Source organism: Pseudophryne corroboree, chromosome 2, assembly GCF_028390025.1.
Source record: "Pseudophryne corroboree isolate aPseCor3 chromosome 2, aPseCor3.hap2, whole genome shotgun sequence".
Taxonomy (NCBI): domain Eukaryota; kingdom Metazoa; phylum Chordata; class Amphibia; order Anura; family Myobatrachidae; genus Pseudophryne; species Pseudophryne corroboree.
The window spans coordinates 773,472,357-773,487,614 of NC_086445.1; positions in this window are offsets into that span (position 1 = coordinate 773,472,357).

Below are 15,258 nucleotides of genomic sequence, written 5' to 3' on the forward strand. Positions count from 1 at the left end.
CACACATGTGTCACAGTTACACCGCTCTGTACTGATATATACAATAATTTGAACTCATTTTCTATAGCTTCTATACTGCTTTTCAGAACACACATGTTTTACAGTTACACCGCTCTGTACTGATATATACAATAATTTTAAATCATTTTCTATAGCTTCTTTACTGCTTGTCAGGACACACATGTGTCACAGTTACACTGCTCTGTACTGATATATACAATAATTTTAAATCATTTTCTTTAGCTTCTATACTGCTTGTCAGGACACATGGTCACAGTTACACTGCTCTGTACTGATATATACAGTAATATATATACTTTTCTATAGCTTCTATACTGCTTGTCAGGACACATATGTGTCACAGTTACACCGCTCTGTACTAATATTTGCAATAATTTTAAATCATTTTCTATAGCTTCTATACTGCTTGTCAGGACACACATGTGTCACAGTTTCACCGCTCTCTACTGATAAATACAATAATTTTAAATCATTTTCTATAGCTTCTATACTGCTTGTCAGGACACACATGTGTCACAGTTACACCGCTCTGTACTACTACTGATATACAGTAATATATATACCTTTCTATAGCTTCTACACTGCTTGTCAGGACACACATGTGTCAAAGTTACACAGCTCTGTACTGATATATACAATAATTTGAACTCATTTTCTATAGCTTCTATACTGCTTTTCAGAACACACATGTGTCACAGTTACACCGCTCTGTACTGATATATACAATAATATTAAATCATTTTCTAATAGCTTCTATACTGCTTGTCAGGACACACATTTGTCACAGTTACACCGCTCTGTACTGATATATACAGTAATATATATACTTTTCTATAGCTTCTATACTGCTTGTCAGTACACACATATGTCACAGTTACACCGCTCTGTACTGATATATACAATCATTTTAAATCATTTTCTATAGCTTCTAGATTGCTTGTCAGGACACACATGTGTCACAGTTACACCGCTCTGTACTGATATATACAATAATTTTAAATCATTTTCTAAAGCTTCTATACTGCTTGTCGGGACACACATGTGTCACAGTTACACCGCTCTGTACTGATATATACAATCATTTTAAATAATTTTCTTTAGCTTCTATACTGCTCATCAGTATACACATGTGTCACAGTTACACCGCTCTGTACTGATATATACAATAATTTTAAATAATTTTCTATAACTTCTATACTGCTTGTCAGGACACACGTGTAACAGTTACACCGCTCTGTACTGATATATACAGTAATATATACTTTTCTATAGTTTCTATACTGCTTGTCAGGACACACATGTGTCATAGTTACACGGCTCTGTACTGATATATACATAAATTTTAAATCATTTTCTATAGCTTCTATACTGCTTGTCAGGACACACGTGTCACAGTTACTCTGCTCTGTACTGATATATACAATAATTTTAAATTATTTTATATAGCTTCTATACTGCTTGTCAGGACACACATGTGTCAAAGTTACACCGCTCTGTACTGATATATACAATAATTTTAAATAATTTTCTATAGCTTCTATACTGCTTGTCAGGACACACAATTTTCACAGTTACACCGCTCTGTACTACTACTGATATACAGTGATATATGTAATTTTCTATAGCTTCTATACTGCTTGTCAGGACACACAAGTTTCACAGTTACACCGCTCTGTACTACTACTGATATACAGTAATATATGTAATTTTCTATAGCTTCTATACTGCTTGTCAGGACACACATGTGTCACAGTTTCAACGCTATGTACTAATATATACATTAATTTTAAATCATTTTCTATAGCTTTTATACTGCTTGTCAGGACACACATGTGTCACAGTAACACCGCTCTGTACTGATATATACAATCATTTTAAATAATTTTCTATAGCTTCTATACTGCTCGTCAGGACACACATGTGTCACAGTTACACCGCTCTGTACTGATACATACATTCATTTTAAATCATTTTCTATAGCTTCTATACTGCTTGTCAGGACACACATGTGTCACAGTTACACCGCTCTGTACTGATATATACAATCATTTTAAATCATTTTCTATAGCTTCTATACTGCTCGTCAGGACACACATGTGTCACAGTTACACCGCTCTGTACTGATACATAAATTCATTTTAAATAATTTTTTATAGCTTCTATACTGCTTGTCAGGAAACACGTGTAAAAGTTACACCACTCTGTACTGATATATACAGTAATATATACTTTTCTATAGTTTCTATACTGCTAGTTAGGACACACATGTGTCATAGTTACACCGCTATGTACTGAAATATACAATAATTTTAAATCATTTTCTATAGCTTCTATACTGCTTGTCAGGACACATGTGTAACAGTTACACAGCTCTGTACTGATATATATAGTAATATATACTTTTCTATAGTTTCTATACTGCTTGTCAGGACACACATGTGTCATAGTTACACGGCTCTGTACTGATATATACAATAATTTTAAATCATTTTCTATAGCTTCTATACTGCTTGTCAGGACACACATGTGTCACAGTTACTCTGCTCTGTACTGATATATACAATAATTTTAAATCATTTTATATAGCTTATATACTGCTTGTCAGGACACACATGTGTCAAAGTTACACCGCTCTGTACTGATATATACAATAATTTTAAATAATTTTCTATAGCTTCTATACTGCTTGTCAGGACACACAAGTTTCACAGTTACACCGCTCTGTACTACTACTGATATACAGTTATATATGTAATTTTCTATAGCTTCTATACTGCTTGTCAGGACACAAATGTGTCACAGTTTCAACGCTAAGTACTAATATATAAATTAATTTTAAATCATTTTCTATAGCTTCTATACTGCTTGTCAGGACACACATGTGTCACAGTTACACCGCATTGTACTGCTAAATACAATAATTTTAAATCATTTTCTATAGCTTCTATACTGCTTGTCAGGACACACATGTGTCACAGTTACACCACTCTGTAATGATATATACAATAATTTTAAATAATTTTCTGTAGCTTCTATACTGCTTGTCAGGAAACAAAAGTGTCACAGTTACACCGCTCTGTTCTGATATATACAATAATTTTAAATCATTTTCTATAGCTTCTATACTGCTTGTCAGGACACATGGTCACAGATACACTGCTCTGTACTGATTTATACAGTAATATATATACTTTTCTATAGCTTCTATACTGCTTGTCAGGACACACATGTGTCACAGTTACACCGCTTTGTACTACTACTGATATACAGTAATATATATACTTTTCTATAGCTTCTATACTGCTTTTCAGGACACACATGTGTCACAGTTACTCCGCTCTGTACTGATATATACAATAATTTTAAATCATTTTCTATAGCTTCTTTACTGCTTGTCAGGACACACATGTGTCACAGTTACACCGCTCTGTACTGATATATACAATAATTTTAAATCATTTTCTTTTGCTTCTATACTGATTGTCAGGACACATGGTCACAGTTACACTGCTCTGTACTGATATATTCAGTAAAATATATACTTTTCTATAGCTTCTATACTGCTTGTCAGGACACATATGTGTCACAGTTACACCACTCTGTACTAATATTTACAATAATTTTAGAATCATTTTCTATAGCTTATATACTGCTTGTCAGGACACACATGTGTCACAGTTACACCGCTCTCTACTGATATAAACAATAATTTTAAATCATTTTCTATAGCTTCTATACTGCTTGTCAGAACACACATGTGTCACAGTTACACCGCTCTGTACTGATATATACAGTAATATATATATACTTTTCTTTAGCTTTTATACTGCTTGTCAGGACACATATGTGTCACAGTTTCACCACTCTGTACTGATATATACAATAATTTTAAATCATTTTCTATAGCTTCTATACTGCTTGTCAGGACACACATGTGTCACAGTTACACCGCTCTGTACTACTACTGATATACAGTAATATATATACCTTTCTATAGCTTCTACACTGCTTGTCAGGACACACATGTGTCAAAGTTACACAGCTCTGTACTAATATATACAATAATTTGAACTCATTTTCTATAGCTTCTATACTGCTTTTCAGAACACACATGTTTTACAGTTACACCGCTCTGTACTGATATATACAATAATTTTAAATCATTTTCTATAGCTTCTTTACTGCTTGTCAGGACACACATGTGTCACAGTTACACCGCTCTGTACTGATATATACAATAATTTTAAATCATTTTCTTTAGCTTCTATACTGCTTGTCAGGACACATGGTCACAGTTACACTGCTCTGTACTGATATATACAGTAATATATATACTTTTCTATAGCTTCTATACTGCTTGTCAGGACACACATGTGTCACAGTTACACCACTCTGTACTGATATATACAATAATTTTAAATAATTTTCTATAGCTTCTATACTGCTTGTCAGGACACTAAAGTGTCACAGTTACACCACTCTGTTCTGATATATACAATAATTTTAAATCATTGTCTATAGCTTCTATACTGCTTGTCAGGACACATGGTCTCAGATACACTGCTCTGTACTGATTTATACAGTAATATATATACTTTTCTATAGCTTCTATACTGCTTGTCAGGACACACATGTGTCACAGTTACACCGCTTTGTACTACTACTGATATACAGTAATATATATACTTTTCTATAGCTTCTATACTGCTTTTCAGGACACACATGTGTCACAGTTACACCGCTCTGTACTGATATATACAATAAATTCAAATCATTTTCTATAGCTTCTATTCTGCTTGTCAGGACACACATGTGTCACAGTTACACCGCTCTGTACTGAAACATACAATCATTTTAAATAATTTTCTATAGCTTCTATACTGCTCGTCAGGACACACATGTGTCACAGTAACACCGCTCTGTACTACTACTGATATAAGGTAATATATATAATTTTCTATAGCTTCTATACTGCTTGTCAGGACACATATATGTCACAGCTTTAACGCTCTGTACTGATATATACATTAATTTTTAATAATTTGCTATAGCTTCTATACTGCTTGTCATGACACACATGTGTCACAGTTACACCGCTCTATACTGATATATAATAATTTTAAATCATTTTATATAGCTTCTATACTGCTCGTCAGGACACACATGTGTCACAGTTACAGCGCTCTGTACCGATATGTACAATAATTTTAAATAATTTTCTATAGCTTCTTTACTGCTTGTCAGGACACACATGTGTCACAGTTACACCGCTCTGTACTGATATATACAATAATTTTAAATCATTTTTTTTTGCTTCTATACTGCTTGTCAGGACACATGGTCACAGTTACACTGCTCTGTACTGATATATTCAGTAAAATATATACTTTTCTATAGCTTCTATACTGCTTGTCAGGACACATATGTGTCACAGTTAAACCGCTCTGTACTAATATTTACAATAATTTTAGAATCATTTTCTATAGCTTCTATACTGCTTGTCAGGACACACATGTGTCACAGTTACACCGCTCTCTACTGATATAAACAATAATTTTAAATCATTTTCTATAGCTTCTATACTGCTTGTCAGAATACACATGTGTCACAGTTACACCGCTCTGTACTGATATATACTGTAATATATATATACTTTTCTTTAGCTTTTATACTGCTTGTCAGGACACATATGTGTCACAGTTTCACCACTCTGTACTGATATATACAATAATTTTAAATCATTTTCTATAGCTTCTATACTGATTGTCAGGACACACATGTGTCACAGTTACACCGCTCTGTACTACTACTGATATACAGTAATATATATACCTTTCTATAGCTTCTACACTGCTTGTCAGGACACACATGTGTCAAAGTTACACAGCTCTGTACTGATATATACAATAATTTGAACTCATTTTCTATAGCTTCTATACTGCTTTTCAGAACACACATGTTTTACAGTTACACCGCTCTGTACTGATATATACAATAATTTTAAATCATTTTCTATAGCTTCTTTACTGCTTGTCAGGACACACATGTGTCACAGTTACACTGCTCTGTACTGATATATACAATAATTTTAAATCATTTTCTTTAGCTTCTATACTGCTTGTCAGGACACATGGTCACAGTTACACTGCTCTGTACTGATATATACAGTAATATATATACTTTTCTATAGCTTCTATACTGCTTTTCAGAACACACATGTGTCACAGTTACACCGCTCTGTACTGATATATACAATAATATTAAATCATTTTCTAATAGCTTCTATACTGCTTGTCAGGACACACATTTGTCACAGTTACACCGCTCTGTACTGATATATACAGTAATATATATACTTTTCTATAGCTTCTATACTGCTTGTCAGTACACACATGTGTCACAGTTACACCGCTCTGTACTGATATATACAATCATTTTAAATCATTTTCTATAGCTTCTATATTGCTTGTCAGGACACACATGTGTCACAGTTACACCGCTCTGTACTGATATATACAATAATTTTAAATCATTTTCTAAAGCTTCTATACTGCTTGTCGGGACACACATGTGTCACAGTTACACCGCTCTGTACTGATATATACAATCATTTTAAATAATTTTCTTTAGCTTCTATACTGCTCATCAGTATACACATGTGTCACAGTTACACCGCTCTGTACTGATATATACAATAATTTTAAATAATTTTCTATAACTTCTATACTGCTTGTCAGGACACACGTGTAACAGTTACACCGCTCTGTACTGATATATACAGTAATATATACTTTTCTATAGTTTCTATACTGCTTGTCAGGACACACATGTGTCATAGTTACACGGCTCTGTACTGATATATACAATAATTTTAAATCATTTTCTATAGCTTCTATACTGCTTGTCAGGACACACGTGTCACAGTTACTCTGCTCTGTACTGATATATACAATAATTTTAAATTATTTTATATAGCTTCTATACTGCTTGTCAGGACACACATGTATCAAAGTTACACCGCTCTGTACTGATATATACAATAATTTTAAATAATTTTCTATAGCTTCTATACTGCTTGTCAGGACACACAATTTTCACAGTTACACCGCTCTGTACTACTACTGATATACAGTGATATATGTAATTTTCTATAGCTTCTATACTGCTTGTCAGGACACACAAGTTTCACAGTTACACCGCTCTGTACTACTACTGATATACAGTAATATATGTAATTTTCTATAGCTTCTATACTGCTTGTCAGGACACACATGTGTCACAGTTTCAACGCTATGTACTAATATATACATTAATTTTAAATCATTTTCTATAGCTTCTATACTGCTTGTCAGGACACACATGTGTCACAGTAACACCGCTCTGTACTGATATATACAATCATTTTAAATAATTTTCTATAGCTTCTATACTGCTCGTCAGGACACACATGTGTCACAGTTACACCGCTCTGTACTGATACATACATTCATTTTAAATCATTTTCTATAACTTCTATACTGCTTGTCAGGACACACATGTGTCACAGTTACACCGCTCTGTACTGATATATACAATCATTTTAAATCATTTTCTATAGCTTCTATACTGCTCGTCAGGACACACATGTGTCACAGTTACACCGCTCTGTACTGATACATAAATTCATTTTAAATAATTTTTTATAGCTTCTATACTGCTTGTCAGGAAACACGTGTAAAAGTTACACCACTCTGTACTGATATATACAGTAATATATACTTTTCTATAGTTTCTATACTGCTAGTTAGGACACACATGTGTCATAGTTACACCGCTATGTACTGATATATACAATAATTTTAAATCATTTTCTATAGCTTCTATACTGCTTGTCAGGACACATGTGTAACAGTTACACAGCTCTGTACTGATATATATAGTAATATATACTTTTCTATAGTTTCTATACTACTTGTCAGGACACACATGTGTCATAGTTACACGGCTCTGTACTGATATATACAATAATTTTAAATCATTTTCTATAGCTTCTATACTGCTTGTCAGGACACACATGTGTCACAGTTACTCTGCTCTGTACTGATATATACAATAATTTTAAATCATTTTATATAGCTTATATGCTGCTTGTCAGGACACACATGTGTCAAAGTTACACCGCTCTGTACTGATATATACAATAATTTTAAATAATTTTCTATAGCTTCTATACTGCTTGTCAGGACACACAAGTTTCACAGTTACACCGCTCTGTACTACTACTGATATACAGTAATATATGTAATTTTCTATAGCTTCTATACTGCTTGTCAGGACACAAATGTGTCACAGTTTCAACGCTAAGTACTAATATATAAATTAATTTTAAATCATTTTCTATAGCTTCTATACTGCTTGTCAGGACACACATGTGTCACAGTTACACCGCATTGTACTGCTAAATACAATAATTTTAAATCATTTTCTATAGCTTCTATACTGCTTGTCAGGACACACATGTGTCACAGTTACACCACTCTGTAATGATATATACAATAATTTTAAATAATTTTCTATAGCTTCTATACTGCTTGTCAGGAAACAAAAGTGTCACAGTTACACCGCTCTGTTCTGATATATACAATAATTTTAAATCATTTTCTATAGCTTCTATACTGCTTGTCAGGACACATGGTCACAGATACACTGCTCTGTACTGATTTATACAGTAATTTATATACTTTTCTATAGCTTCTATACTGCTTGTCAGGACACACATGTGTCACAGTTACACCGCTTTGTACTACTACTGATATACAGTAATATATATACTTTTCTATAGCTTCTATACTGCTTTTCAGGACACACATGTGTCACAGTTACTCCGCTCTGTACTGATATATACAATAATTTTAAATCATTTTCTATAGCTTCTTTACTGCTTGTCAGGACACACATGTGTCACAGTTACACCGCTCTGTACTGATATATACAATAATTTAAATCATTTTCTATAGCTTCTATACTGCTTGTCAGGACACACATGTGTCACAGTAACACCGCTCTGTACTACTACTGATATACAGTAATATATATAATTTTCTATAGCTTCTATACTGCTTGTCAGGACACATATATGTCACAGCTTCAACGCTCTGTACTGATATATACATTAATTTTTAATAATTTTCTATAGCTTCTATACTGCTTGTCATGACACACATGTGTCACAGTTACACCGCTCTATACTGATATATAATAATTTTAAATCATTTTATATAGCTTCTATACTGCTTGTCAGGACACATATGTGTCACAGTTACAGCGCTCTGTACCGATATGTACAATAATTTTAAATAATTTTCTATAGCTTCTTTACTGCTTGTCAGGACATACATGTGTCACAGTTACACCGCTCTGTACTGATATATACAATAATTTTAAATAATTTTCTTTTGCTTCTATACTGATTGTCAGGACACATGGTCACAGTTACACTGCTCTGTACTGATATATTCAGTAAAATATATACTTTTCTATAGCTTCTATACTGCTTGTCAGGACACATATGTGTCACAGTTACACCGCTCTGTACTAATATTTACAATAATTTTAGAATAATTTTCTATAGCTTATATACTGCTTGTCAGGACACACATGTGTCACAGTTACACCGCTCTCTACTGATATAAACAATAATTTTAAATCATTTTCTATAGCTTCTATACTGCTTGTCAGAACACACATGTGTCACAGTTACACCGCTCTGTACTGATATATACAGTAATATATATATACTTTTCTTTAGCTTTTATACTGCTTGTCAGGACACATATGTGTCACAGTTTCACCACTCTGTACTGATATATACAATAATTTTAAATCATTTTCTATAGCTTCTATACTGCTTGTCAGGACACACATGTGTCACAGTTACACCGCTCTGTACACCTACTGATATACAGTAATATATATACCTTTCTATAGCTTCTACACTGCTTGTCAGGACACACATGTGTCAAAGTTACACAGCTCTGTACTAATATATACAATAATTTGAACTCATTTTCTATAGCTTCTATACTGCTTTTCAGAACACACATGTTTTACAGTTACACCGCTCTGTACTGATATATACAATAATTTTAAATCATTTTCTATAGCTTCTTTACTGCTTGTCAGGACACACATGTGTCACAGTTACACCGCTCTGTACTGATATATACAATAATTTTAAATCATTTTCTTTAGCTTCTATACTGCTTGTCAGGACACATGGTCACAGTTACACTGCTCTGTACTGATATATACAGTAATATATATACTTTTCTATAGCTTCTATACTGCTTGTCAGGACACATATGTGTCACAGTTAAACCGCTCTGTACTAATATTTGCAATAATTTTAAATCATTTTCTATAGCTTCTATACTGCTTGTCAGAACACACATGTGTCACAGTTTCACCGCTCTCTACTGATAAATACAATAATTTTAAATCATTTTCTATAGCTTCTATACTGCTTGTCAGGACACACATGTGTCACAGTTACACCGCTCTGTTCTACTACTGATATACAGTAATATATATACCTTTCTATAGCTTCTACACTGCTTGTCAGGACACACATGTGTCAAAGTTACACAGCTCTGTACTGATATATATAATATTTTGAACTCATTTTCTATAGCTTCTATACTGCTTTTCAGAACACACATGTGTCACAGTTACACCGCTCTGTACTGATATATACAATCATTTTAAATCATTTTCTATAGCTTCAATACTGCTTGTCAGGACACACATTTGTCACAGTTACACCGCTCTGTACTGATATATACAATCATTTTAAATAATTTTTTATAGCTTCTATACTGCTCGTCAGGACACACATGTGTCACAGTTACACCGCTCTGTACTGATATATACAATAATTTTAAATAATTTTCTATAGCTTCTTTACTGCTTGTCAGGACACACATGTGTCACAGTTAAACCGCTCTGTACTGATATATACAGTAAAATATATACTTTTCTATATCTTCTATACTGCTTGTCAGGACACACATGTTTCACAGTAACACCGCTCTGTACTACTACTGATATACAGTAATATATATAATTTTCTATAGCTTCTATACTGCTTGTCATGACACACATGTGTCACAGTTACACCGCTCTGTACTGATATATAATAATTTTAAATCATTTTATATAGCTTCTATACTGCTCGTCAGGACACACATGTGTCACAGTTACAGCACTCTGTACCGATATGTACAATAATTTTAAATCATTTTCTATAGCTTCTTTACTGCTTGTCAGGACACACATGTGTCACAGTTACACCGCTCTGTACTGATATATACAATAATTTTAAATCATTTTCTTTTGCTTCTATACTGCTTGTCAGGACACATGGTCACAGTTACACTGCTCTGTACTGATATATTCAGTAAAATATATACTTTTCTATAGCTTCTATACTGCTTGTCAGGACACATATGTGTCACAGTTTCACCACTCTGTACTGATATATACAATAATTTTAAATCATTTTCTATAGCTTCTATACTGCTTGTCAGGACACACATGTGTCACAGTTACACCGCTCTGTACTACTATTGATATACAGTAATATATATACCTTTCTATAGCTTCTACACTGCTTGTCAGGACACACATGTGTCAAAGTTACACAGCTCTGTACTGATATATACAATAATTTGAACTCATTTTCTATAGCTTCTATACTGCTTTTCAGAACACACATGTGTCACAGTTACACCGCTCTGTACTGATATATACAATAATTTTAAATCATTTTCTATAGCTTCTTTACTGCTTGTCAGGACACACATGTGTCACAGTTACACCGCTCTGTACTGATATATATAATAATTTTAAATCATTTTCTTTAGCTTCTATACTGCTTGTCAGGACACATGGTCACAGTTACACTGCTCTGTACTGATATATACAGTAATATATATACTTTTCTATAGCTTCTATACTGCTTGTCAGGACACATGTGTCACAGTTACACCGCTCTGTACTAATATTTACAATAATTTTAGAATCATTTTCTATAGCTTCTATACTGCTTGTCAGGACACACATGTGTCACAGTTACACCGCTCTCTACTGATATAAACAATAATTGTAAATCATTTTCTATAGCTTCTATACTGCTTGTCAGAACACACATGTGTCACAGTTAAACCGCTCTGTACTGATATATACAGTAATATATATATATACTTTTCTTTAGCTTTTATACTGCTTGTCAGGACACATATGTGTCACAGTTTCACCACTCTGTACTGATATATACAATAATTTTAAATTATTTTCTATAGCTTCTATACTGCTTGTCAGGACACACATGTGTCACAGATACACCGCTCTGTACTACTACTGATATACAGTAATATATATACCTTTCTTTAGCTTCTACACTGCTTGTCAGGACACACATGTGTCAAAGTTACACAGCTCTGTACTGATATATACAATAATTTGTACTCATTTTCTATAGCTTCTATACTGCTTTTCAGAACACACATGTGTCACAGTTACACCGCTCTGTACTGATATATACAATAATTTTAAATAATTTTCTATAGCTTCTTTACTGCTTGTCAGGACACACATGTGTCACAGTTACACCGCTCTGTACTGATATATACAATAATTTTAAATCATTTTCTTTAGCTTCTATACCTCTTGTCAGGACACATGGTCACAGTTACACTGCTCTGTACTGATATACACAGTAATATATATACTTTTCTATAACTTCTATACTGCTTGTCAGAACACACATGTGTCACAGTTTCACCGCTCTGTACTGATAAATACAATAATTTTAAATAATTTTCTATAGCTTCTATACTGCTTGTCAGGACACACATGTGTCACAGTTACACCGCTCTGTACTACTACTGATATATAGTAATATATATACCTTTCTATAGCTTCTACACTGCTTGTCAGGACACACATGTGTCAAAGTTACACAGCTCTGTACTGATATATACAATAATTTGAACTCATTTTCTATAGCTTCTATACTGCTTTTCAGAACACACATGTGTCACAGTTACACCGCTCTGTACTGATATATACAATAATATTAAATCATTTTCTATACCTTCTATACTGCTTGTCAGGACACACATTTGTCACAGTTACACCGCTCTGTACTGATGTATACTGTAATATATATACTTTTCTATAGCTTCTATACTGCTTGTCAGGAAACAAAAGTGTCACAGTTACACCGCTCTGTTCTGATATATACAATAATTTTAAATCATTTTCTATAGCTTCTATACTGCTTGTCAGGACACATGGTCACAGATACACTGCTCTGTACTGATTTATACAGTAATATATATACTTTTCTATAGCTTCTATACTGCTTGTCAGGACACACATGTGTCACAGTTACACCGCTTTGTACTACTACTGATATACAGTAATGTATATACTTTTCTATAGCTTCTATACTGCTTTTCAGGACACACATGTGTCACAGTTACACCGCTTTGTACTACTACTGATATACAGTAATATATATACTTTTCTATAGCTTCTATACTGCTTTTCAGGACACACATGTGTCACAGTTACTCCGCTCTGTACTGATATATACAATAATTTTAAATAATTTTCTATAGCTTCTTTACTGCTTGTCAGGACACACATGTGTCACAGTTACACCGCTCTGTACTGATATATACAATAATTTTAAATCATTTTCTATAGCTTCTATACTGCTTGTCAGGACACACATGTGTCACAGTAACACCGCTCTGTACTACTACTGATATACAGTAATATATATAATTTTCTATAGCTTCTATACTGCTTGTCAGGACACATATATGTCACAGCTTCAACGCTCTGTACTGATATATACATTTTTTTTTAATAATTTGCTATAGCTTCTATACTGCTTGTCATGACACACATGTGTCACAGTTACACCGCTCTATACTGATATATAATAATTTTAAATCATTTTATATAGCTTCTATACTGCTCGTCAGGACACACATGTGTCACAGTTACAGCGCTCTGTACCGATATGTACAATAATTTTAAATAATTTTCTATAGCTTCTTTACTGCTTGTCAGGACACACATGTGTCACAGTTACACCGCTCTGTACTGATATATACAATAATTTTAAATAATTTTCTTTTGCTTCTATACTGATTGTCAGGACACATGGTCACAGTTACACTGCTCTGTACTGATATATTCAGTAAAATATATACTTTTCTATAGCTTCTATACTGCTTGTCAGGACACATATGTGTCACAGTTACACCGCTCTGTACTAATATTTACAATAATTTTAGAATCATTTTCTATAGCTTCTATACTGCTTGTCAGGACACACATGTGTCACAGTTACACCGCTCTGTACTGATATATACAGTAATATATATATACTTTTCTTTAGCTTTTATACTGCTTGTCAGGACACATATGTGTCACAGTTTCACCACTCTGTACTGATATATACAATAATTTTAAATCATTTTCTATAGCTTCTATACTGCTTGTCAGGACACACATGTGTCACAGTTACACCGCTCTGTACTACTACTGATATACAGTAATATATATACCTTTCTATAGCTTCTACACTGCTTGTCAGGACACACATGTGTCAAAGTTACACAGCTCTGTACTGATATATACAATAATTTGAACTCATTTTCTATAGCTTCTATACTGCTTTTCAGAACACACATGTTTTACAGTTACACCGCTCTGTACTGATATATACAATAATTTTAAATCATTTTCTATAGCTTCTTTACTGCTTGTCAGGACACACATGTGTCACAGTTACACTGCTCTGTACTGATATATACAATAATTTTAAATCATTTTCTTTAGCTTCTATACTGCTTGTCAGGACACATGGTCACAGTTACACTGCTCTGTACTGATATATACAGTAATATATATACTTTTCTATAGCTTCTATACTGCTTGTCAGGACACATATGTGTCACAGTTAAACCGCTCTGTACTAATATTTGCAATAATTTTAAATCATTTTCTATAGCTTCTATACTGCTTGTCAGAACACACATGTGTCACAGTTTCACCGCTCTCTACTGATAAATACAATAATTTTAAATCATTTTCTATAGCTTCTATACTGCTTGTCAGGACACACATGTGTCACAGTTACACCGCTCTGTTCTACTACTGATATACAGTAATATATATACC